The 25,410-nt window shown below is 40.8% G+C and overlaps 2 pseudogenes; one reads left to right on the forward strand and one right to left on the reverse strand.

The window, feature by feature from the left end:
• Positions 1–235: 235 nt before the first annotated feature.
• On the forward strand, positions 236–829 carry LOC118657146 (annotated as a pseudogene).
• Positions 830–14,265: 13,436 nt separating this feature from the next.
• LOC118664864 lies at positions 14,266–14,555 on the reverse strand (annotated as a pseudogene).
• Positions 14,556–25,410: the final 10,855 nt, after the last annotated feature.

Genomic DNA, 25,410 nt, shown 5'->3' on the forward strand with positions numbered 1-25,410 from the left:
TAAAGACCCAAATCAGCACCTTCAAGATAGTAGAGTCTCAATAATATTCGCTCAATGAATGTATGAGTAAATTATGGTCATTGCTCTCCACAGAAAGAGAAGTAGATGTAATCTCTACAAAGCTAAAGCCAGATGTGAAGGACCAGTAAGAAGAATGAAATAATGGAGGGAAGTCACCAGAAACTGGAAGAGATGGTGAGTAGGAATTTAAAAATAATCAACAGACTCTGCTGCATCTACTACAAGAATGAAGACCATTTTCAGCAATCAGACTGTCAACATCCCAGAAAACGTAGACATCACACTGAAGGGATTTACAGTTATTGTGAAGGGCCCAGAGGCACCCTGCAGGGGGACTTCAACCACATCAATGTAGAACTCAATATCCTTGGAAAGAAAAAGAAGAGGCTCCAGGTTGACAAATGGTGGGGAAATAGAAAGGAACTGGCCACAGCTCACACTATCTGCAGTCATACACAGAACATGATCAAGGGTGTTACACTGGGCTTCTGTTATAAGATGAGGTCTGTGTACACTCACTTCCCCATCAGCATTGTTATTCAGGACAAGGGTTCTCTTGTTGAAATCAGAAATTTCTTGAGCGAAAAATACATCTGCAGAGTTTGAATGAGGTCAGGCATTGCTTGTTTAGTATCTCAAGCCCAGAAAGATGAATTGATTCTTGAAAGAAATGACTTTGAACTCATCAAATTCAGCTTCTTTGATTCAGCAAGCCACAACAGTTACAAACAAGAACTGGTATATCAGAAAAATTTTGGATGGTATCTATGTTCCTGAAAAAGGACAAGTTCAGCAAGCTGATGAATAAGATCTAAGTTGTCCAGTTATGGAAACAGCAAGATGCCAAATGATTTGTCACACTTATTTGTGATATTTTAAAGATGCAATAAAAGCCATGTATTGATTTGGGGGTGGGGAAATAAACAGAGAAAAATAAAGAACATATATTTCAGGCTGACATAGAGGGAAAGGCCAAGAAAAAAATTGCACAATACAGATAGTGAGAGAATGTTAAAGTCTGTCTCTGAGCTCTGAGGAAGAACTTAAGGTGGGGGGAGAAGCCCAATAAGGAATGTTTTTTTTAATGCATTAGAGTCTGATCATCTCTCCTTAGGAAGACACAAACTTATTGGGACTTAAAGAAGGCAGTGCAAGCTAAAAGCAAACTCCTGTGTCTCTACATGGGGCCTCAGTTTCATAAGGAAGTGGGCATTCTCTACATGATAAAGTGGGGGGAAGAATTTAAGTTTTGGGGGAGAAAAATTTATGTTTGGGGGGAGGAGGAGGGAATGAGTAGTCAAGGATGTAACTCTATGGAAAGAGGACTAGAGGAAAAAACAGTTCACCAGCCAAGAGAGGAGCATGAGTGAAATGGTGAACTGAAATGTCTGATTGGGTTTATGAAGTGTTGCTGTGGGGTTCAGTTAGAATTAGGGCTAGAGACCTCTACACAATTTTCAGCAAAAGCAATGAAAAATAAACTTTAACATTCTGAAATGGTTGGACTTCTTATATGAAATGTTGAAGGATGCCAGGTCAGAATATGATTTTATATGGAGTCAAACAGTCTGTTTGACAAGAGAAGAGCTAAATCTGAAATATATATACTTTTAAAACAAATCTATGAGGCATCACATATCACATATACCTGGAAAACTAAAGGTTATATGCATGGGTCAGCAAATTACACAACGTGGAATGTATCTTATGGAAATAATATACATGAAGATTTGCCTGTCATTATTTCATTAGAGAAAAGATATAAGGAAAATGAACTGCCCAGCAATGTGACTGGTTAAATAAATGATGATGCATACCTACAACTGAATACTGTCCACCCACAAAAAATTACATTATAGAGTCATTCACTCATTTGGCAAATATTTGTTGATGTGGCCTTCAATGTGGCCAGTGCTTCCCTAGGCACTGATGACTCAGCTGAGAACAAGTACATGTTTCTGCCCTTCTGGAATTTACATTCTAGCAGAAGAGGAAGACAATGTGCAAATAAATAAATAAATAAATAAATAAGCAATTTGATTTAGATGGTGATTAGAAGAAAGAAGAAAGAAGGATAAAGATTGACCCAAGTGTAGAAGTTATGGCTATTTTATAAGGGTGTTCAAGGAGTCTCAGTGAGCATAGAATCAGTTACCCGACAGAACAAATGTGTCCTCTGGCCAGAAGTATTCTTCTTTTGGGAACCAGGATCTTTATACCTGAATAGCTTGGAGTTGGAAGGACATGAAGCACAAAATCCTCAGTGTGTAACTGTGAGTGATGGTGAGCAGGACGACTCCTATTTCCACCCGTTGGAAATAGATTCATGTATTCTGCCTATTGAGACACTCACCATGCAAGTATGTTTATTTAAAGGGAGCATTTTCAAGATGGTCCCCATCCTCCAAAGCACCCCCAAGGGGACACTTCAACTGTAACTTCAAATTGTTCCATTATTCTATCAGGCCGGCAACTTCTGGGTGGTGCAATATGTAATATGACTGTGGATCCCATGGGTCTGTAGAGTGGGTTCCTTGGTCTGATGTGATGTTATTGGGGGGGGCCGTAGAGTCAGATCAAACACATTTTAAGCTTTCACATTATAAGCTTCTGGCTGAGATCCTGAAGGAAAATCCATATTTCGACCACTTGTCCCTCCCAGTCAAGATGAATTCTACTCTTTCTAGTGTAGAAGGTGCAAGGGGTCAACTTACCACAAGTGGCTATTACAGACAGCTTGGGCATTCAGTAGCAGGAGTATATTGTCTTCGGTTGGTGAGATCATGTGGGGATCCCTAACCCTAACACAGATCCACAGCAAAACACAATAAATTTCCATTTCTTTCAATTCAGTTCAATAGACATTTAAGTTTAACATCTCTCTAGGGCTGCTTTCTTAGCTGGGGAAACTTCTTCCCCAGCCCTCTCCCCATGTAGCCATACTCTTGCTTGCTCACTCCTCCTTTGCACTCTTAGCCTCCATCCCTGTCTCAATGACTACTGTGTTCATGCATTCATTGTGCCAGAACCGGGGTGATGACAGAAGCTGATTGGTATTAATTGGTCGAGTCATTCTGCCTACTTTTCCATGGTGGGTGCTCTCTGGTGGGCATTCATTGACATGTGATCCAAAGGTCTTTTCACTGCATGTTCATCTCCATGCTGACCCACATGCCTTCACTACTTGTCTCCTATCTCCCATTCTTTCTTCCTCTAGGATCCTGACCAGCTGACTAAGGCATTTGCCACTGGCTATGAGTCTGTGTATATTCTAATCTCAGGCCACTCTCTTCCCACACAAAGTAGGTGACCAGATACCACCCCCGCCCCTAATCTCTACCATCGGAAGAATTTTCTGCCACCCCTGAGTGCATGGTAGTTCAGCTACCGTCCTTTTCAATTGGCACACACATACCATGCTGACACATTTATGATCCAAAGAGGACTTTTTTTCTCCTGTCAGTTCATCATAAGGAGCCATATATGAGCTGAGGGAGAAGGATGTGGAAGAGAACACCAGTGGGTGACATGGATGTGAGCCACCTTGCACAGCTTGCTTATGCTCTCCGGCCCTACTCATGCTTGATCCTGAATGTGCTACTTGCATCATGCGATGGTTTGTGCTGGGCCCACATCACCTTATGACTTACTGGTCTGATAGGGCCCAGTTTAATATGAGCTGTTTTGGTGGCTTGGCCACTTGGTGTCCTATGGCCAAGCATTCTCAGGACACAAGGTTGGAGCTGTTTTTTAAGAGTTATACAATTCTCCACTATAGATGGCATACTATTAAGAAACTCAGGGCCTTGTGTTGTGACTCTTCCACTGGGGCCTGTCATAAACTCCAAATGCTGTCCTTACCCACCATGACATCTCTAAAACCATAGGGTCTGCTGGGTTGTAAAACCTAAGAGGCAGGGCTGGACCATAGACTTGGTCTTCCTGCTACAGAGCTTGTTCTTGATTTTACTCTAAGCCAGTAGCCTTTGTGTCATCTGATATGTGGGTCAGAGCTGGATGCTCGGGTATATAATCTGCCGCCTCCAGAACCCAGAGGCCTGTGGGATATGATGCTTTCTCCTTTGTGGTAGGAGATGCAAAATACAGTAATTTGTTTTTAATTCTGAAGGGAACTAGTTGCTTTGCCTGCCATGCCCAGACCCCTGCACCCTCAAACACTTCACTAAGTGGTCTGAAACTTTGAGAGTTTTATTGCTCACTCTCTGGAGGGCATGTGCCTGACCAGAAGATCAGCCACTTCTTGCTCCTTAATCTGATAAGCATTATGTCATCACTCTAGTGTATCAGTGTGATGCTTGGCAGAAAGTCCAGCCATGCACGATTTTTCAGACTATCTTGTGATAGAGGATATGAGCATTAATGTACCCTAGGTCAAGATTATAAATGTAATCTGATGTCCATTTTAAATGTTGTGTTTGATCCCCTTTTCTTAGAGAGATGGAAAAGAACATATGTGCCAAATCAATGGCCACATATCATGTACTCCATGCCTTGTTAATCTGCTGTAGTAAAAATACATCTGGCATAGCAGCTGCAAGTGTGGCTACTACACAGTTGAGTTTGCAGTCCCCTGCATCCTCCAGCCTCCATCTGTTTTTTTCAGGGCGGCAGATATGATGGGGCCCACCACTTCAGCATCCTTTGGTCTATAAAGCTGGCTGAGATGTGATTTTGTCCTTGATTTATTATTTTGGCTGGGAGTGGATTTCATGGTTCATAGCTTCTCCTTGGCCTTCCCACTATGACAGATCTTATTCCAAAGGCAAAGGAGCCAATATGGGGACTTTGCCGAATATAAAGTAATCTTTTCCCATTGTACATTTAAGGATAAGGAAATGACCACTGAGGGGGTCTAGTGGACCCATGATGAGCCAGAGTTGGGCCAGGATTCTGTTTCTTACTTGGCCTCCCTCATATGATACTTCAGGTCTCTGAGGATCAATGTTAAGTTAGAACCCTATGCTTAGGTATCCCCCTTTTCTAGTATATGCTCACCAAAGTGGCCATAGGTCTCTTTGGAGAAGGACTGGGGAACAATTACCATGTATTTGCCATGATAATGCAAATACATGATAATTGTTCCCCAGTCCTGAAAATGGCACCACTTTCAATTGGAGATTTCTCTGGGCCAGAAAAACAGGCAAGAGATGGTAACTATTTATTAAGGTGACTGCCCTTAGCATCCTGATCATTCATCTTTGATTTCTTTTAATTGAACACCTTGAGTAGCACCCTGTTGGCTGCCTGTCTATTTTGTCCCCAGGGATACTATGTTCTATTACCCAACTACATAACTTTCTGAGAGGAAGATCCCCCTGACTGCACTCTGACCTTGCCAATCAATTCTCGGCCTCTGATGGTTAAGCACCTAACCGCTATCCATGAGTTCAGTTTGAAAAGCATCTCTTACCATGAGCCCTCAGCTAGACGAACTTCTTAGGGGTGATGGTGCCCACTCCTAGCATGCTCATTGCTTTGGTAAGTGGTGAATCCTCTGAAACATAGCCATCTTACACAGTAGACACCCTGTAGCACGCCCATCTCTCTGGGCCTTTCCATTCCTCCTTCTACCATCTGCGAAGGCAATTCTACCATTTCTGTCTCACTTAATGTGGACCATTTCTTTTCCATGTTTCTAGGTGGCGTCCTGACAGCACATTTGCACCGTGATTTAGTGTCCTTGCCAGAGGGTTGAATCCTGCATCCTAGGAAAGTACTCTCAAACCAATAAACGTGCCCTAATCCAACTTTGTTTCATGACTCCACCTTGTGCCTTGACCCCACCCCGATCCAGCATGCCTGGAAACCAGTTTCTTACATACTCTCCCAGTTTCTGATGGTACATGTTAGCTCCTTTGGGGTACAATCTCTTTCCTTCCTTAGTAGACACAGAATGTTCCCATTCAGATTATGCTGTGACTTAACCCTTGTGGTCTTGATCATCAGGAACAGACCTTAAGGAAGGAGCATGTTCTCTTGCAGGAGGAAGGTCTCTGAAGCATTTTTAAATATGTTTTGATTGATTTCAGAGAGGGAGAGGAGATAGAAACATCAATGATGAGAGAGAATCATGGATCAGCTGCTTCCTGCATGCTCCCTACTGGAGATCCACCCCCCAAAATCAGGCATGTGCCCTGAATCAAAACGTGAGCTCCTGGTTCATGGATCAACACCTGACCATTGGCTGAGCTTTGCAGCATCTTCCAGCAAGGAGGCAGTGCTCACCCGGAAGAGGGAAGAGTAAACCACTTCTGCTAGTTAGGAGTTCAGAGGAATATGAGATACAACATTGTAGGGGGGTGGCGCTGGGTGTGGGGGCGGGGGGGGGGGCAGTGGTTATCAACCTAGATGTCTGCATCCTACATGTCAGGGACTCATTCTTTCTTGGTCTACCTGTCTCAATTGAAAATTAAAGTTTCTTTAGAGCTCTGTGAATTTTATGACTAAGTCCCAGTCTTGGTCCTTAGCTTTCTATAGCCTCTAGCTACAGAAGATTAGATCATGTTATAGGCTACCAAGGAAGTCCTGTGGCTATCACTCTTATCATTTAACTGTCAGGTAATCACTTCAGCCTTTTATTAGCTTCTCCTGGAGTGTTAGTTGAGTTTAGCAATAGTCACTCAATTCCACTAGCCTTTATGTTATTTCTCCCATATTTATTGACACCTGAGATGTCTCACTAGCTGGTGCATTTTCTTCTACCATTATCCCATCCCAGTTCACTATCAGTGAAAACCTTAACAGGGCTCTGCTTCCTATGCTCCACCTATGCCACTCCCAATACCAACTGTTACAGGTAGGGTTCCCCAGAAAAAAACTCTGAGACAGAGAATAGCATATTCGAGGCTGATAAGGAAGTATTCTTGGGATCATGTCTCTGGAAGGGAAGTAATGGGTTGGGTGGGACTGGAGGAAGAAGTGCAGTTGTGATGTAGTCCCAACTGAAGGTTTCAACCTACCCCACAGGGAACTCTGAAGCTGGAATAACCCTCAGGCATGTCTAGACTCAGGGCTAGGGAGGCTGGCCTTTATTTCTCAGCACCTTTCAGTATTTGGAAGCCAAACTAATGAAAAGAAGTGTGCCCTTGGGCAAGGCAAATACCTTCATCCAACAGCTCTAAAGAGAGCTGAGGGCTAAGGGCTCCCTGCCAGTAGCTGACATGTGGGTAAATATGGCTTTTAGTCCTGAAGAGGAATCTGGTGGTACATCACAACATCTGCTACAATTACTTTGAATGAACCAGAAAGATATTCAAAATAGATTAATAGAAAAGAAGCATCAGGTTATAAAAGAATATGTCTCGATGATCCCATCTGGAAGGACATGTCCAAGGTATTGACAGTGGTCCTACTTGATGGTGACAGGATTCTGAATTGTTTTTCCTCTTTTTTATCTACATTTTCTAATATTCCTTTAATTGATTACTTATAAAATAAAAGGTTACTTTTAACTTGAAGCTTTTGTGAAGATAAAATTGGACACCATATAATAAATTAGAAATAAATATTTTAAATTTCCCTTATTATTTTAAGCTATTTCATTAAAAAGATTTAAGTTGTGGCCTTTGTTTATCTAAGTAAGTGAAAGTATAAAAGTGAGCTAAGTAAAATATATTGGATTTCATAATTAGCAAAAATATTCACACCGCCTCATTCTCAAATTAAAAGTTAATTGTTACAATATTGTGGTTTTCATCTAGACACTCAAAAACTCTTAATGAGAAATTATTCTCCTATTTAACTGTTGGACAAAATAGAATATAGAAAAGTAAAGGGATCCAGCCAAAGCTACACAAATTACTGGCAGAAAAGACACCCTTGGTTTATGATTTGGAATCCCATTTTGTCATTATTTAGTTGTCTTTTCTCCAAGCAAAGTTTAGGTCCAGGGCTTTCAATACCCAACTCACTTGTTCTAAAATGGCCCTTTAATGACCAGTACTCATTAACTTTATGTGTCATTATTAGAGAAAGGAGGTGGGAAGGGAAGTGGGAGATGTAAAGGAAACAGGAAGTAATAAATTAATTAATAACCAAGGTCAGCTGTTCCCCAGAACACAAAGCAATGGATGGTGGATTACTCTAGGGACTTACATTTGAGAAAAAAAAACAGTTATTTTGACAAAGTTCTTAGGATGTGGACAGAAAATTCTGTCAAACATAGAAAACATTCATCAGCTAAAAACTATGGTGGAAAAAGTTTAATATTTTTTTAAACTCGGTGGAAAGAGTTTAAATATTTTTCTACAAGTTCTTTCTTCTGTCTGTCTATTCTTTACAGAATAAGTTGAAACTATAGGAACCTACAGGTAAATAGAATGAGAGGTCTTAATAAAATGAATCAGAAAGAGAGAGAGATGAGAGGAAGAATGAATGGGAATCTCCAAGCCTTCTTTCAGTTTGCCAGGCAGTTTACAAAGACCTTTCAATTTTGTAGTCCTCTTCAAGTAGCCTTCAATCTTTTGGAGAGTCATGTATTACTAAAGTTATCAGTGAATTCCTAATTCATCATTTATCAGTGTAAATAAACCTGTTTGCACAAGCTAACGATAGTTAGCCATATGAGATACATAGACATAACATGCCAGACGTGATCTTCTATGTAGTCTGATGTTACAAACTTCACCAAATGTGTGCACAAGGATGGAAAACACTTTCAAAAGCTACAGTTGATGAGAATAAACACAAAACACATTAAACAACTAATCAAGCTTACTATCTAATTGACATTAAGAGCCTCCTGATATGAAAAAAAGGAAGACATTACCTGTGTAGTATTCTGGTTAAAAGGTTTCACCTGGATCTATTAGCGAGTGAAGTCCAAAATGTGGGCTGGACTCTCACAATGTCACTGTAATGAAATAAAATAAAAAATTCAAGGGTGGGGAGGAGGAATTGTTCTAGATGAGCATTGACTAAAAGAGACATGACCACTAAAAGTAATGAATGATATTTAAGAGGATCCTAGATTTTTTTAAAAGAGTTATAAAGAATATTTTTAATTGGGTAAACTTTAATATAGACTATATACTAGTATTAGATATTACTATAACAATAATTTAATACTTGTCTGTGATAATGGTGTTTTGGTTATATAGGAGAATGTTTTTGTTCTTACATGTGTGCTGATGTGTTTAGAGATGAAATATCATGCTATCTGCAACTTACTTTAAAATGGTTAGGAAATATGCCTGGCGGTGTAGCTCAGTGGTTGAGCATTGACCCATGAACCAGGAGGTCAAGGTTCAATTCCGGTCAGGGCACATCCCAGTTGCAGGCTAGTTCCCCAGTAGGGGGCGTGCAGGAAGCAGCCAATCAGTGATTCTCTCTCATCAGTGATGTTTCTCTCTCCCTCTTTCCCCTCTGAAATCAATAAAAAAATATACTTTTTTAAATAAAATGGTCAGGAAATAAAGAAAGGTTCAGGCCTTGGCTAGTAGCTCTGTTGGTTAGAGCAGCTTCCTGATACACCAAGGTTATGGGTTTGATTTCCAATCAGCACACATACAAAAATCAACCAATGAATATATAAATAAGTGGAACAACAAATCAATGTTTCTCTCTCTCTCTAAAATCAATAAACAATTTTTAAATTTATTTACATCTTTTAAAAAATGTTCAAATATAAAAGAGAAATGTTTATGTATGTATGTGTATAGATACATACATAATCTATCCTATATAATAATAATAAAAGGCTAATATGCAAATTGACTGAACGGCAGAATGACCAGTTGCTATGATGCTCACTGTCCACCAGGGGACAGACGCTCAATGCAGGAGCTGCCGCCTGGGGGTCAGTACACTTCCATATGGGGAGTGCCACTCAATCTGAAGCTGGCTCATTGCTGGCCAGCGCAGAGGTGGTGGCAGGAGCCTCTCCCACCTCTGTGGCAGCACTAAGAATGTCCAACTAACAGTTTAGACCATGGGTGGGCAAACTTTTTGACTCGAGGGCCACAATGGGTTCTTAAACTAGACCGGAGGGCCGGAACAAAAGCATGGATGGAGTGTTTGTGTGAACTAATATAAATTCAAAGTAAACATCATTACATAAAAGGGTACGGTCTTTTTTTTTTTAGTTTTATTCATTTCAAACGGGCCGGATCCGGCCCGCAGGCAGTAGTTTGCCCACGGCTGGTTTAGACCCAATCCCTTGGGAGCCTAAGCCTTTAGTTGGACATCCCCTGAGAGCTCCCTGGCTGCAAGAAAGATGTCTGACTACAAGCTTAGGTCTGATACCCCGGGGAATGGGCCCAAGTCAACAGGTGGAAATCCCCCAAGGGATCTTGGACTGCAAATGGGCGCAGGCCAGGCTGAGGGACACTCCCACCCCCAAGTGCACAAATTTTTGTGCACCGGGCTTCTAGTATATATATAAAAGGCTAATATGCTAAGTGTTCAATCATCCAACCGGTTGCTATGACACACACTGACCACCAGAGGGCAGATGCTCAACGCAGGAGCTGCTGAGTTGCAGTGACTTGTAGTGTCAGTTCTCGGGTGACACACCCCAAAACCAGAGAGGAAGGAGCCCAATTCCTCGTGGGGCCACATGATTACACCTTTGGCTGTGGGTTATGTTGTTGCTGGGGCACTGTCGGCCCTGAATCTGGTTTACTGCACACTTGCATTTGCATTCCATACCCTGTATAACAGCAACTTTGCAGAGTGGCTCTAGAGCGTGTCTGGCCCATCTCGCCTAGTCCCACCCCACCAGCCACCTTCTAATTAATTTCCTTTCAATGTGCACAAATCCATGCACTGGGTCACTAATATATATGGAATAGAGAGAACTATGACACAAGTGAACAATTGGTGAATCTAGGTAATATATTGATCTTCAAAGTTTTCCATAGGTTTGACTTTTTTTTTTTTTCAAAAGGAAATAAAGGAATGAATTAAAAATGGAGTGATTATTCATTTGTGGGAGTGATCTATCCACCAAAGGAAAGGTGAGTGGTTTTTATACCCTGGGCATTTTGCACCACATTCTCCCCATTTTGTGTCCTTGAGTCACAAGCAGAGAGGAAAGTGCTGGCTCTTAATCCTCAGGTTGGCATTCTTTTCAAAGAATTAATGTCCAAAGTGACAAATGTAATCTTTTAATTTTTATTCTTTGGACAAGGGAGATACTTTTTTCCTTTCAATTACTTTTATTTATTTATTATAATTTTTTTTATTGTCTAAAGTTTTACATATGTCTTTTTTTCCCCCAATTAACCCCCCTGCCCCAGCCATTCCCACCCCCAGCAAGCCCCCACCTCCCCAGTGTCTGTGTCCATTGGTTATGCTAGTATGCAGGCATATAAGTCCTTTGGTTGCTCTCTAACCCCACCCTTCACCCCTGCCATTTGTCTCTGGATCTATTCTTGTTCATCAAATTATGTTGATTGTTATATCCCACATATGAGTGAGATCATGTGATATTTATCTTTCTCTGACTGTCTTATTTCACTTAGCATAATGCTCTCCAGTTCTATCCATGCTGCTGCAAATGGTAAAAGTTCCTTCTTTTTTACAGCAGCATAGTATTCCATTGTGTAGATGTACTACAGTTTTTTAAGCCACTCATCTGCTGATGGGCACTTAGGTTGTTTCCAAATCTTAGCTATTGTAAATTGTGCTGCTTTCAACATAGGGGTGCATATAACCTTTCTGATTGGTGTTTCTGGTTTCTTGGGATATATTCCTAGAAGTGGGATCACTGGGTCAAATGGCATTTTTAATTTTTTGAGGAAACTCCATACTGTCTTCCACAGTGGCTGCGCCAGTCTGCATTCCCACCAGCAGTGCACGAGGGTTCCTTTTCCTCCACATCCTCACCAGCACTTGTCGTTTGTTGATTTGTTGATGGTAGCCATTCTGACAGGTGTGAGATGGTATCTCATTGTTGTTTTGATTTGCATCTCTGGAATGATTAGTGACTTTGAGCATGTTTTCATATGTCTCTCAGCCTTCTGTCTGTTCTCCGTCAAAAAGTGTCTATTTAGATCCTTTGCCCATTTTTTGATTGGATCATTTATCTTCCTTTTGTTAAGTTGTTTGAGTTCTCTGTAAATTTTGGAGATTAAACCCTTATCTGAAATATCATTGGCAAATCTGTTCTCCCATGCAGTGGGCTTTCTTGTGGTTTTGTTGATGGTTTCTTCTGCTGTGCAGAAGCTTTTATTTTGATGTAGTCCCATTTGCTTATTTTTTCCTTAGTCTCCATTGCCCTAGGAGCTGTGTCAGTAAAGATATTGCTATGACATATGTCTGCTATTTTGCTGCCGATGGAGTCTTGTAGGATTTTTATGGTTTCCCGTCTTACATTCAAGTCCTTTAGCCATTTTGGGTTTGTTTTTGTGTATGATGTAAGTTGGTGATCTAGTTTCATTTTTTTGTATGTATCTGACCAAATTTCCCAGCACCATTTATTGAAGAGATTGTCTTGACTCCATTGTATGCGCTTGCCTCCTTTGGCAAATATTGAGTATAATGACTTGGGTCGATTTCTGGGTTCTCTGTTCTGTTCCATTGGTCTATATGTCTGTTCTTGTGCCAGTATCAGGCAGTTTTTGAGAACGTGGCTTGGTAGTATAGCTTTATATCTGGTATTGTGATCCCTTCAACTTTGTTCTTTCTCAGGATTGCTGTGGCCATTCGGGGTCTTTTTTAATTCCAGATGAATTTTTGGAGAGTTTGTTCTAGATCTTTGAAACATGCCGTTGGTATTTTAATGGGGAAGGGATTGCATTGAATCTGTAGATTACTTTGGGTAGTATGGACATTTTAATGATGTTGATTCTACCAATCCACGAACATGGTATGTTCTTCCATTTGTTTATGTCTTCCTCTATCTCTTTTTTCAATGTCCTATAGTTTTCTGAGTATAGGTCTTTTACCTCCTTAGTTAAGTTTATTCCTAGGTATCTTAATTTTCTTGATGCAATGGTAAATGGGATTGTGTGGGGTGTTTTTTTTTCATTTATCTTTCTGTGAGTTCATTATTGGTGTATAAAAAGGCCATAGATTTCTGGGTGTTAATTTTGTATCCTGCTACATTGCCAAATTCATTTACTAGGTCTAGTAGTTTTTTGATGGATTCTTTGGGGTTTTCTATGTATAGTATCATGTTATCTGCGAATAAGGACAGTTTTACTTCTTCTTTTCCAATTTGGATGCCTTTTATTTCTTCTTGTCTGATCACTATGGCTAGCACTTCCAGTACTATATCAAACAGGAGTGGTGAAAGTGGGCATCCCTTCTTATTCCTGTTCTTAGGGGAAATGAGTTTAGTATTTGAAGGGAGATATTTTAAAACAACTTTTTAATCAATATAAAATGCCATTTATCAGATATACTCTGTTATAATTTATTTTTATTTTAAAGAAATTAACAAAGTTTGAGCTTCAGCTGCTTCCTCTAGGGACAATACATGGCTTATAATCAAAAGCAATTTACAATCTGGCTACAACAATTTAAATTTTGAACCACAGAATAAATATCCAAGACTAGTTCTGTAGTCTAATTAGACTTTTCTAATTTGTGATGTCACAGAAAATAATTTAATTAGGTTCAACATATGAATTTGACACTTTTATAGATCAAAAACTGTTGAATAGAGGCACTTTTGTATGGTTCAACTGTAAATTTTCTAGTTACTATACAGGTCCAATTGTAATATGAGGTGCTTTTATTTGTTAAAAAAATTATCCTTCTCTCATGGACACAGGCCATAGGGTGGTGGAGGCCTGGGGCAGAGGGTAGGAGTAGGCTATAAGGAGTCAATGGGAGAAAAAAGGGGACATATGTAATACTTTCAACAATAAAGATTTTTTTTAATTATTCTTCTAAAAATGTTTATTAAGTTATTGAAAACCCTCTCAATTTTTAGAAAGCTCTTTAGTTATTTTGAACATCAGAGGGAAAGACACATTTGCCTAAACTTATCTCAGCCAATGGCTACTTTGGGTGTTTTTCATGGTTACCTAGCTGAATCAGTTTGTTTTTTAAATTAAAAACAAAAAAAAGGTTAACAGATGTAGTAATTATTCCAAAGGACTTGATCCCATAACATAAATGTTCAATTTTATTTTGTTGTTTTTTTTAATACAAATGTACTTTATTCTGAAAAACAGAGCAATGAACATACTTTATGATCCTTGCTTTTCTGGGGGCATTTAGACAGTGAAATGGCAAAGAACATCAAACACGTTAAATACAATGGCAGACTTTTGTTTTAAAGCTGTTAAGGTACAAATATAAAAACTATGAATCACAGAGCACTGAATTTTCAAGAGTAAAATCATACCAAAACCGTGATAAGTTTTCGCTGATGTCACAGGTGAGCAGGTGGTCTGGCAGGTCACTGCTGGCCCCCTGCACGGCCAGCACGTGCGGGGCCAACGGGAAGGGCACGTCGCTCAGAAGCTCGGCCATGACGAGCTGTTTTCCAGAGGCTGGCCTGCCTTGGTTTCCGCCCCGGGGCCTGCCACAGTCACAATGGATGAGTTTTCTTTGCCAGTCGGTTGTTTTATTTTTATTTATTTAATTGCGATGAAATATACATAAGATAAAATATAGCATCTTAGCTATTTTAAGATGTACAGTTCAGTGGCATTAAATATTTTCACATTGTTGTACAACCATCACCACCATCCTCTCCAGAACAGTTTTCATTTTGTAAAAGTTGAAACTCTGTAATCTTTTAAATTATGACTCCTTATTCCCCCTTCCCCTAAGCCCTAGCCAACTACCATTTTTTCTATCTCTGAATTTGACGATTATAAGTACCACGTATAAGTGGATTCATACAGTATTTGTCCTTTTGTCACTGGCTTATTTCATGTAGCATAATGCCCTCAAGGTTCATCCATTATAGCATGTGTCAGAATTTTCTTCTCCTTTTAAGGCTGAATAATATGAGAGAGGGAGAGAGGGAGAGAGAGAGAGAGAGAGAGAGAGAGAGAGAGAGAGAGAGAGAGAGAGAGAAAGAGAGAGTTGTATGTATGAATATACCGAATATACCACATTTTGTTTAGCCATTTTACCCATCAATGAACATTTGGGTTACTTCCACCTTATGGCTACTGTGAATAATGTTAGGAATATGGGTGTGCAAATATCTCTTTTTGACCTGTTTTTAATTCTTTTTGTTTACCCCCAGAAGTGGGATTGCTGGATCATATGGTAATTTTTGAGGAACCTCCATGCTATTTTCCACATTATCTGTACGAGTTTATATTCCCACCAGCAGTGCAAAAGGGTTCCAATTTCCCCACGTCCTTTCCAACATTTATGATTTTATGAGGATTTTTCTTATAGCAGCCATCCTAATGGGTGTAAGGTGGTCAATTTTATTTTGAACAAGATTTTTAAAGCATACTTTAAATGGTTACTTTACAAGATCACAAATATACATCTTTGAAAAGATTGTGAGGAAAAAACTATTATTTAATAAACAGGTGCCCATGGCTTATACTAAATTGATAGTGACAGCACAAATCCTAAATTTAAAAATTAACAGAAGACAATGTGCTCTGAAAACTGTACTTGAGGAATTGAAAGATGGCTCCATGAAGAAAATGACACCAATGTCAGTTGCTCATAAATCTGAATAAAACTGTTTCATGAAATGTGTGAGTGAAAAAAGGCAATCTTTCTAAATGAATATTTATGCATATAATTTTAAATATGCATGCTATCTAAATTATCAGTAGGCAATTGCCTGCTTTTATTATATCTCAAAAGTGTATATATTCAAATCGGCCAAAAATTTGGCTTAAAAGTTTATATGTTCAAAACAGCCAAAAATATCAGATCCACTTATATTGGGGGCCACCTTCTACTCAAGTGTGTATAGGATATGATATTTAACAGTTCTCGAAGCATTGTTGCTGTCTCTCTCTTTGCTGAAGGAAACAGCCTGTACTCAACTAAGTACAGATCAGACACAATGTCTGATAAAGTTGAATTTGAAAATGACTAAATTTTTAAGGGAAAAACTACATAAAAAGGTCATATGCCAGGCCTTAGGAGTCCGACTATGACAGTATCACAAGATAATTCTTCTGTGGGCACAGAACATCAGTATCCTAACCATGCGATCATGCAATGAGTAGAGTGGTGGAGTGGGGGTGGTCCTGGACAGAAATGGGGCCAGTATGTGGAAGGCCACCTCAGAAGCCTCCAGGCACCACGGGGCTGGTCAGGGCACAAGAAAAGATCCGTTACACAGACGGGGCCCTTTTTTGTTTCAGGAGCTGATTAACCTCTGAAATAGGTGCAGACAGAGGTTGCAGAGTGTGCTACAGACCAAAACAAAATACAAAAACCACATGCACAACAATATGTTTGGTTCAACAAACAAGTGTGAGTGCCAGCTATACTAGTATAGCAGGGCTTTTGTTAGAGGCAAGGCATTTAAGGTTAACAGGATGCAGTCACACAGAGAGATGATGATGATGATGATGACGATGATGGCACCAGTTTCACGGAGCACTGACCATGTGCCAGGCACATTCCTAAGCAGTTTGTGTGAATCAAGTCAAGTAATTCTCACAGCAATCCTCACCACAACCTGTGAAGCCCTGTGTGATCTGGTCTGAGGCTCCCTCTGACTTCATTTCCTAGCACTCTGCTATCCCCATTGGCCAGTCCTCTTTAGCCACACTGGTTTTGGGTTCCCTGACCACATCAAGGACATTCCTTCTTCAGAGCCTTAGCACTTCTTGGTCCCTCTGTCTAGTATTCTCTTTCCCAAGACATCTGCAAGGCTCACTTATCAGTTTCTCAGGCCTCTCTTCAAGTGCGACTGTATCAGAGAAAGCTTCCCTCAGCGCTGTATATAGAACAGCACATCCCCTGCCACCTGCAGTGGACACAGTGATGCACTGCGCTCACCCTCTTCAGGACCAAAGCACCGATTCCCCCAGGTGCTGGAAGTGATGGCAATTGACAACCTGTTCACAGTTCTCTCTAGGAATTACCTCGGCTGAAGAGAACCACCTTCCTAGAGGCATGTCCCCTGGCCAATGAAAGCAGGGTATAAATGTCCAACACCCTTGCCCCAACTGGGGTCAATCCTTAAAGGTCCTCTCAGCTTCAGAGCTTCCCATGGTGTCAGCTGAGGCCTCTACCCTCCTGTGCCTTCTGATCCCACAGGTGTTCATTGTGAGAGCATTCTCTAAGGAGTCTCTATCCCAGAATCTGCTGCCTGAGAAACCAACCTACCACTTCCCCGTCATTCTTCTTTTCCCCTACCCTGCTTTATTCTTCTACAGTAACTTAGCACATCTGAACATATTGCACATTGATTTGCATATGTTTCTCTAGCCCTCTGAATGTTAACTCCATGAAGGCTGGGATTTATGTTGTTCACTGCTGTATCTTTAGGGTACATGGAGTAGCACTTAGCACAAAGTAGGAGCTCAAGAAATATTTGTTGAATAAATGAATGGATGGATAAATTCACAAACACCACTAGGAGGTAGATATTGTTGTTGTAGTTGGCATTCTACAGAGGAGGAAGCCAAGGTTCAGAAAGGTTAAGTAACTTGTCCAAGGTCACACAGATAATGATTGGTAAAGTCAGTAGAAAGACTTGTAAATGAATGTAGACAGTAAGACATTGCAAGTTGTGCTAAGGAAACTAGAAGCAAGCCAAATAAAGAGACACACTGTAGGGCATAGTTAAGGGAGAAACAGGAAAAGTATTTTTTTCTGCATCGAAATTTGGAAAGATGTGAAACTTACTTTTAAAAAGTTAAGAAAGCAAAAAAGAAGCATTTCACCACCCTGATGAATGGCTAAATATTCTGGACTCCGAGTAAGAACAATCAATGCCCAATCTAACCCTTTATTCAGACCCAAAACCATCCAACATTATGTGTTTCCACTAAATTTTCTGTTTTTCCCTAAACCATCAGTTACTTACCGTTTAACTAAGATTTGGATTGAAATAGATTAATAATCAAATGTGTGTAATTGCCTATGTTCATGGCTGTTCCAAGGTAGCAGGGACACAGTGGGGATAAGCAAGGAGGACAGTCTCTTGTCATATTCACTGAGAATTTAATGATACCAACTGCTAATAGCTGACAAGGCTGTGAAAAGTGGATCATTTTTATGATAAAATTATATCTTTAGACAACTGAATAGTTGCTTAGAAAAATACCATTTCTTTGCCTTTTTTATTTTTTCTTGTAAGAAGAAAAGATTTATAAAAAGAAACCAAAAACATGTCCTAAGTCTCTGTCACACAGAGAAGTAGTAGAAAGTCACTCTAATTTTTGGAAGCAAAATAAGGAATAATAAGGACCTGAGTGAATAAAATGTTGGGGATGGAGGTGGGATTGGGGGGGGAGGGCGCTGGTTAAAGAAAGTTGGGTGTCCTCCAGACAAGAGAAAATCTTGACTTTCTTCTTCTCAACAAAGAAACAAGTAGTTGTCACTCTGACCTTGTAGGAATATTTCAAAGATCATAAGTAAAAAAAATTACTATAAAGAAATGTGAAACCATAGAAGAAAATCAAAGAAGAGCACATGACTTTTGGTGGCTTGCAAAAGAAAAGATAAAGGAAGCATGGAGACAAAATGAGCTATACCAGAGAGTTAGAAAAAATATAATGCTCTTACAAGTCTATCAAAGGGAATAAAACCATGAAAGAGAAGTGTACTACTACATAAGAGAGAAAGAGTTGAGATGACAACCCAATTAAAACACATAACAGACCACACTGCAAACTGAAAACTCTTGTGCTCATTAGAAATGTGTACCACAGTATATGATTCTGTAATTATTGAGATCTCAGGGTTCGTCATCAGGGAACTGAATTCAATGTAATTAAACTTTGCTCCTCCACTGTGTCTCTTCACCAAAGATTAGTTTGGAGCTGAGCTAGCTTCTGATTAGAAACATTGGGCATGTGAGTCTGGAAACCACACCAAAGCCAGAAACCAAAAGGCACCCAGCTTTGTCCCAGTCCCTTCCAGAGGCTACCTCCCACCTCCACAGAGCCCCCACCTCCCTACACACACATTCCCAGGCAGGATGACCCTGGGCCTCTTCCTTATTCTTCCATTTCGTAACTGCTTATTGAGTGCCTTCCTGCTAAGTGCCCTGCACTGTGCTAGTCCTAGAACCTGCAAAAGTGAACAAAACAAACAACGTTGCTGCCTAATCTGGAATCCCATGGCAATAGACATTAATTAGATAATCATACAAAGATTCTATTAGAAGTCATCATGAATACTAAAGGAGAACTGTGAGACTGTGCCGCGTGGGCTCAATCCAGCCTGTCAGGTCAGGGGAATGCAGGTCTGCACTTAGAACTGAAGGACAAGCAGTGAGAGCCAGAGCTGAGGGGGTGTGGCTTGGAAAAGAATATTTCAGGCAGAGGAAACAGCCATTGCAAAGGCCCTGAGGCAGATGGGATGTAGTACAGCTGAGACTACAAGAAGGCCAGCGTGCCATAGCTAGAAGGAAAGTGCCACAACAGAGGGGCGGAGAGGTAAATGGGGGCTCCGGGTTTTGTGGGTATTTTAAGGAACTGTGTCTACTCCAAGAATGGTCAGCAAGGGTTTTTAAAGGGATCGGGGAGTTTGGCATGCCAGATGTTTTTATCTATTCTGTTAAGTGGAGCCAGGACCAATTGGGACTCAGTGCAAAATAAAAACGAGGGTCCCCTTGTTAAAAAATTGTTAAGAACTTCAAGGCTGTGATAGCAGAGCGTTAAACCAAGCATAGGGCCCTGCTAAGGCGGCCCAGGTTGGAACAGCCCCTGAGTCCCTGGGGTTATTTTGGTCTTGGATGAGTCAAGATGGCTCTGTGATGGGTCTTCAGCCTTTGGTTAGGTCTACTCTGAGCTCTATGAGAAAGCAAGGCGGTCCCCTCACCGTGCATTTTAAAAATACCATGCATGGTTTCTGGTCTTCATATTCTTCACACTAATCAATAAAAAGAGAGAAGTTTAACTGAGTAAACATATGAGAAGCCCAATCAAGCTATGGAAACCTGGTTGTGTGGTTTTTAAAGCTAATACAACTCATTCATCTGTCTTTAGAGCATAGAATAGGGCAGGGGGGCGGGGGGGGGGGGTAAGTGAGGCTCCCAAGGTGCAAAATTTAAGGAGGCACTTACTCTCCAGGTTGTGTGAGCCCAGGGCAAGCACCTAAGATTGGATGCCTCCTTAAAGCTCAGTCTGGCTTGCCTCACCCTACTCCCAGGGCCATTCAGCAGAATGTGTGTGAATCTGCGGACTCTTTCTAAGACCAGCTGGCAGCAAGACACCCAAAGCCAGGAAAGAGTGAAGGCCTGAAGGTTAGCAGGAGAAGAGGCCATCTTTAGGCTGTAATACTTTCTCAAATCCAGTGACATGGAACTCTTCTAGTGCCAACTATGGACAAGTAAGCTTGAGCCAGTTAATGATCTGGGACCCCACAGGTACCTTTGTCACGCTGAACTCTGCCCCCTGCAGTGACCTGTGTGGGCTCTGGTCAGTCAGGAACAGTTTGGCTGACATACTTGTCTAGGAATTCAGACAGACAGTTGCTGATATGAAAACAGCCCCACCTGTGTTATCTCAGCTTTGTCTCAACAACGCTACATTCATTTCAATCAAATCTCAACAACACACAGGCTCCCACTATTTTATGTGAAGAGAAATAAAATGGTGATTCTGTTCAACCCATCCTCCTTTCTTTTTCCATGGCCTGCCATCTCACCACTCATCTTCTCCGACCTTCCTCTTACTTGCTCTTCCAGTCCCCTAACGTAAGCTTGTTCACGCCCCAGCAGTGACCATTGCAAAGCGTTGACTGTGGTTTTGTTTGCGGCCAGGTCAAAGCCCTGCAGGTCCCATCAGAGGCTGGCTGGGTACAATGATCACAGTTCTGCAAAGTTTAGGCTGTCTTCATAGAGCAGTGTGACCCTGGAACCCTGTCTGATTTTGTCTTTCTTCTGTCTATCACTTTGCCTAAATTTTTGGTCCTCTTCTGCCTTGAAAAGTGCAATTATCCCACAGAGCCTGATTTCCCTGGTAGAGAATGGAGCGGCCGTTATTAATTTGTCCTCACGTTAATATACTGCATTTCCTTTCATCTTTATTACCCATCTAGATCTTCCTCAGAGGTCTTGTTTACATAAAACAGGACTCTTGGATGCAGAAAGTGCTTAATGAGTCTCAGCCTAACCACTACAGAGCAAACACCGTGCACTCCCCCTTTATAATTATGAATCATTTGACAGTATTAAAAAACGTCTTCAGCAAATGGTGCCAGGTAGCTTTTTTCTAGATTTTTTTTTATTACTATAAAGATCAGCCATAAACTAAATTATGAGCTTGGTCCATGACATTTTGGCATTAAGCTCTAACAGTAATAGGAACTGTGCTCATATTACAGGCTTGAACAATTTGGCTCTTCTTATTCTCACAAGTCCCTTCCTCCCTCCCTCCCTTCCTTTCTTACTTTCCTTCTGTCCTTCCTCCCTCCCTTTCTCCTCCTGCCTTTCCTTCCCTTCTTCCCCCCTTCCTTCTTGTTTTAACCATTTCCACACATTTGGAGCACTACACAGAGAAATAAGACTTCAGAGGCATCAGCCTCCTCAATCCTACTCAGCCCATTTCCTCACCAAAGGATCTCTGCTGCAGTACATTAATTGCAGAGCCTAAATTGCTGACCAGTGAATTGCCCTCTAACTGAGACAGTATTCTGAATAAAGTGCTGGGAGCAAATAGTTCAGTTTGAATAATTAGTCATTGAGCACCTGTCATTGTTTTAAGTGTTGATGAAAATCAGAGTGGGAGCAATTAATTTTGTCTTGGTGGATTGAGAAAGCATATGGCGTTCAGCAGATATTTGATCTGGACTTTGAAGGATGACTAGGAGTTCGCTATCCAGATAAGGAGAAAAGACATGTCAGAAAGAAAGTCCAGGATAATAAAGACATGGAAGTGCGAAAACACACCAGGGATTGGTTTACAGGGATTCTAGGAAGGCATGACTGAATTGGAAGACGAAACTGGGAGGAATAGATGGCTTGTGAAGGGACTTAGGCAGGGGTCCTCAAACTTTTTAAACAGGGAGCCAGTTCACTGTCCCTCAGACCGTTGGAGGGCTGGACTATAGTTTAAAAAAAAAACTATGAACAAATTCCTATGCACACTGCACATATCTTATTTTGAAGTAAAAAAACAAAACGGGAACAAATACAATATTTGTATTTGCATGTGGCCCATGGGCCGTAGTTTGAGGACCCTGGACTTAGGTATATACTAGAGGCCCGTTGCAGGAATATTCCTGCAAGGATAGGGGGCTTCCTGCAGCTGGAGTGAAGCAGAGAAGGGAGCGAAACCCGGTGAGGTGGGCTTCGCTCCCTCTCCACCGCCTGGCCTATTTCCCTCCTGCTCCACCCCCCGGCCTGTTTCCCTCCCACTCCACCGCTCGGCCTGTTCCCTCCCGCTCCACCCCCCAGCCTGTTTCCCTCTCGCCTCTGCCGCCTTGGCTCCATTCCTGTCTCCACTGCCTCTACTTTGCTCCCTTCTGCAGCGCTTCGCTTCCTTCTATGTTATCTTCAGTCTTCGCTCCCAGCCGGTATATGCAAATTAACCACCATCTTGGTTGGGTTAATTTGCATATAGTCACTCTGATTGGGCGTAGTGAAGGTATGGTCAATTAGCATCTTTGTCTTTTATTAGTGTAGATAGTAACAAGCTGCTGAATCACATAGAAGTCATCTTCCCTTAGTCTTTGTGAATCATAAGCACAATTCACTGCAAAATTCAAAGGTGAATAATGCGGGACAATTCATTCTATCACACACTTATTTTTTCTTCTTTTCTTTTTTTTTTCTATCACCATTTATCCCCGCTATGCTCACTTCCACCTCCAACCACTCCTGTAATCACCATACTGCTGTCCATGTCCATTAGTTTTCTCTCTTTTTTTCCCGTTTTTGTTCAATCCCTCCACTACCCACTCCACCCGCACACACACACCCCGGAGCTGCCTGCCTGGTATCTATGAGTCTGTCTCTATTTTGCTCAGTAGTTCAGTTTGTTAATTAAATTCCACATATGAAAGAAATCATATGGCACGCAGACGTATTTTGAATGCCTTCTATATGCATGGCACTAACTAGGCACTAGAGTAGAATTGAAAAATGTGGTTCTTGCTCTGCAGGGGCTCACAATCTACCTGGGAATACAAAGGTCCATAAATAACTACCGCTCGAGGGAAAATGAGACAAGGCAATGATAGGAAATGCATACAGAAAGCATATGGGTGGAGCAATGAATGCCATCTGGGAAGGTTTCAGAAAGAGTTGACTGGGGGTACAGAAATGACATAAAACAAGGGCAAGAGCATTCCAGGCAAAGGAAATGACCTGAGCAGAATGAAAAGTATGTTAGAAATGAGTCTGTGTTTAGGAAAAGGTAGAGAACAGAGGCTAGTTTTGAGGAAGAGTTGTAGAAAGATAGTCTGGGATGAGTTTAGGATGAGCCTTGAATGCCGTAACAAGAAGCCAAGGCTTTATTCAGAGAAAATGGAAATGGATAAAAGGTTACTTAACAGAGATATCACATCAAAATCATAGTCTAGGAAAATGTTTCATCTTGAGAATCTCCTTTTTTATTTAGTAATGGCTGCTGGGAATATTGTCTTGAGAAGGATTCTGAGCTCAGTGAGAAAAAATGGATTCATTTATCCATTCAGTTATATTACTAGCCTAAAAAAGTACTTCTATTTGAATCGTAAAGAACCCCTGGGAAAACAATGGTTTGATTGTCCTTGGGCATATCTCCCTTTTATTTACCTCAGTAAGATCTCCAGAATAGTGGAGCAGCACTCATCAGAGACTTTTATAAGAAAGCAAACCTACCTTAATCAACTCAACTGCAGAAATGAGACATCATTAGTTAATAATACTGGCTAACTCCTTTGAAGTTCAAACGTATCATAAACGCACTACAAATTGTTGTTAGTAACCAATGAAGGGGAGACATCTTTCCAGCACCCAACATAAAAGACTGTACAGGTGGCACTCCCTCCTTCTCCCCACCCACTACAACTTCTCATGACACTGGTTTTGCTGATCTTAGTGGCAGCTCTGCTTTTTCTGAACATCAGGGAACCTGAGGAATAAGCAGGGTCAGCTGGCTGCAGAGCACAAAGAGACAAAAACAAAGAGAAAAACAATGCAGATCAGCTGGGAAGCTTGGGAGAAGACAGAACATCAGCATCTTTGAGATGGGGAATTGGTCTGATTCAATTCTAGGGTGTAGATAAGGGGTCCTTCATAAAGATCCATAGAATGCCCCTCTCCGTAAAAGGTTCCAAGGATGAAATGTGAGGGGATAAAATAATTTACATCTTTATTTTCAATGATCTGTCATTGAAATTTAGCATTTCCTTCCTTTACAAATGTAATAAACCATGGCAGCATTAGCAGTACCTGTGATTTATTTTTTCACTTATAGAATCAGAGTGGTTTTCATGTCCTATTAAAGTTGTTGCAGATATCTTGAAATATTATTTACTAGAGGCCTGGTGCACAGATTCATGCACCGGTGAGGTCCCTTGGCCTGCCCTGCCCTTTCACAACCGGAACCCTTCGGGGGATGTCAGATAGCCAGTTTCGGCCCAATTCCCACAGGCCCAATCCAGACAGGAGGGAGCCCAATCCTGTGCGTTGAGCATCTGTCCCCTGGTGGTCAGTGCATGTCATAGCCACCAGTCAACTGGTCATTTGGTCGTTCAGTCATTTGGTTGCTTAGGCTTTTATATATATAGATGGTCATTACTACCTTGAATTGTAGTAGGTATTAGACTCAGTGATAGATCTAGATCCTGTTAAGTGTTAATAAAGAAGTACCTATATTATTATATAACAAATGTAGTTTTAAAAAATATATAGGCTATTTTTTAGAGCAGTTTTAGGTTCACAGTGAAATTGAACAGAAAGTACAGAGTTCCCATATACCCCCTGCTCCTCCTTGCACACACACAGCCTCTCTAATATCAATATCCCCAACTAGAGTGGTACATTTTTCACACTTGATGAACCAACATAATATACATCATTATTGCCTAAAGTCCATAGTTGATACTCTATGAGTTTTGATAAATGTATAATGACATGTATCCACCATTACAATATCATACAGAACATTTCTACTGCCCTAAAAATCCCCTGAGCTCTTCCATTTCAACCCTTTCCCTCCCAAACATATTTGTAGTTTTTAAAAAAATATTTTTATAACTATTTTACTATCAGTATTTTCTTTTTTTAATCCTATGAATGCTATGTCTTTAAAAATTCTAAGAAAGGAGTCATTGACTTTCCTAAACTCCCAAAGAGTCTAAGGCAGAAATAAATGTTCC

Source organism: Myotis myotis, unplaced genomic scaffold (assembly GCF_014108235.1).
Source record: "Myotis myotis isolate mMyoMyo1 unplaced genomic scaffold, mMyoMyo1.p scaffold_m19_p_1, whole genome shotgun sequence".
In the NCBI taxonomy this organism is placed as follows: Eukaryota; Metazoa; Chordata; class Mammalia; order Chiroptera; family Vespertilionidae; genus Myotis; species Myotis myotis.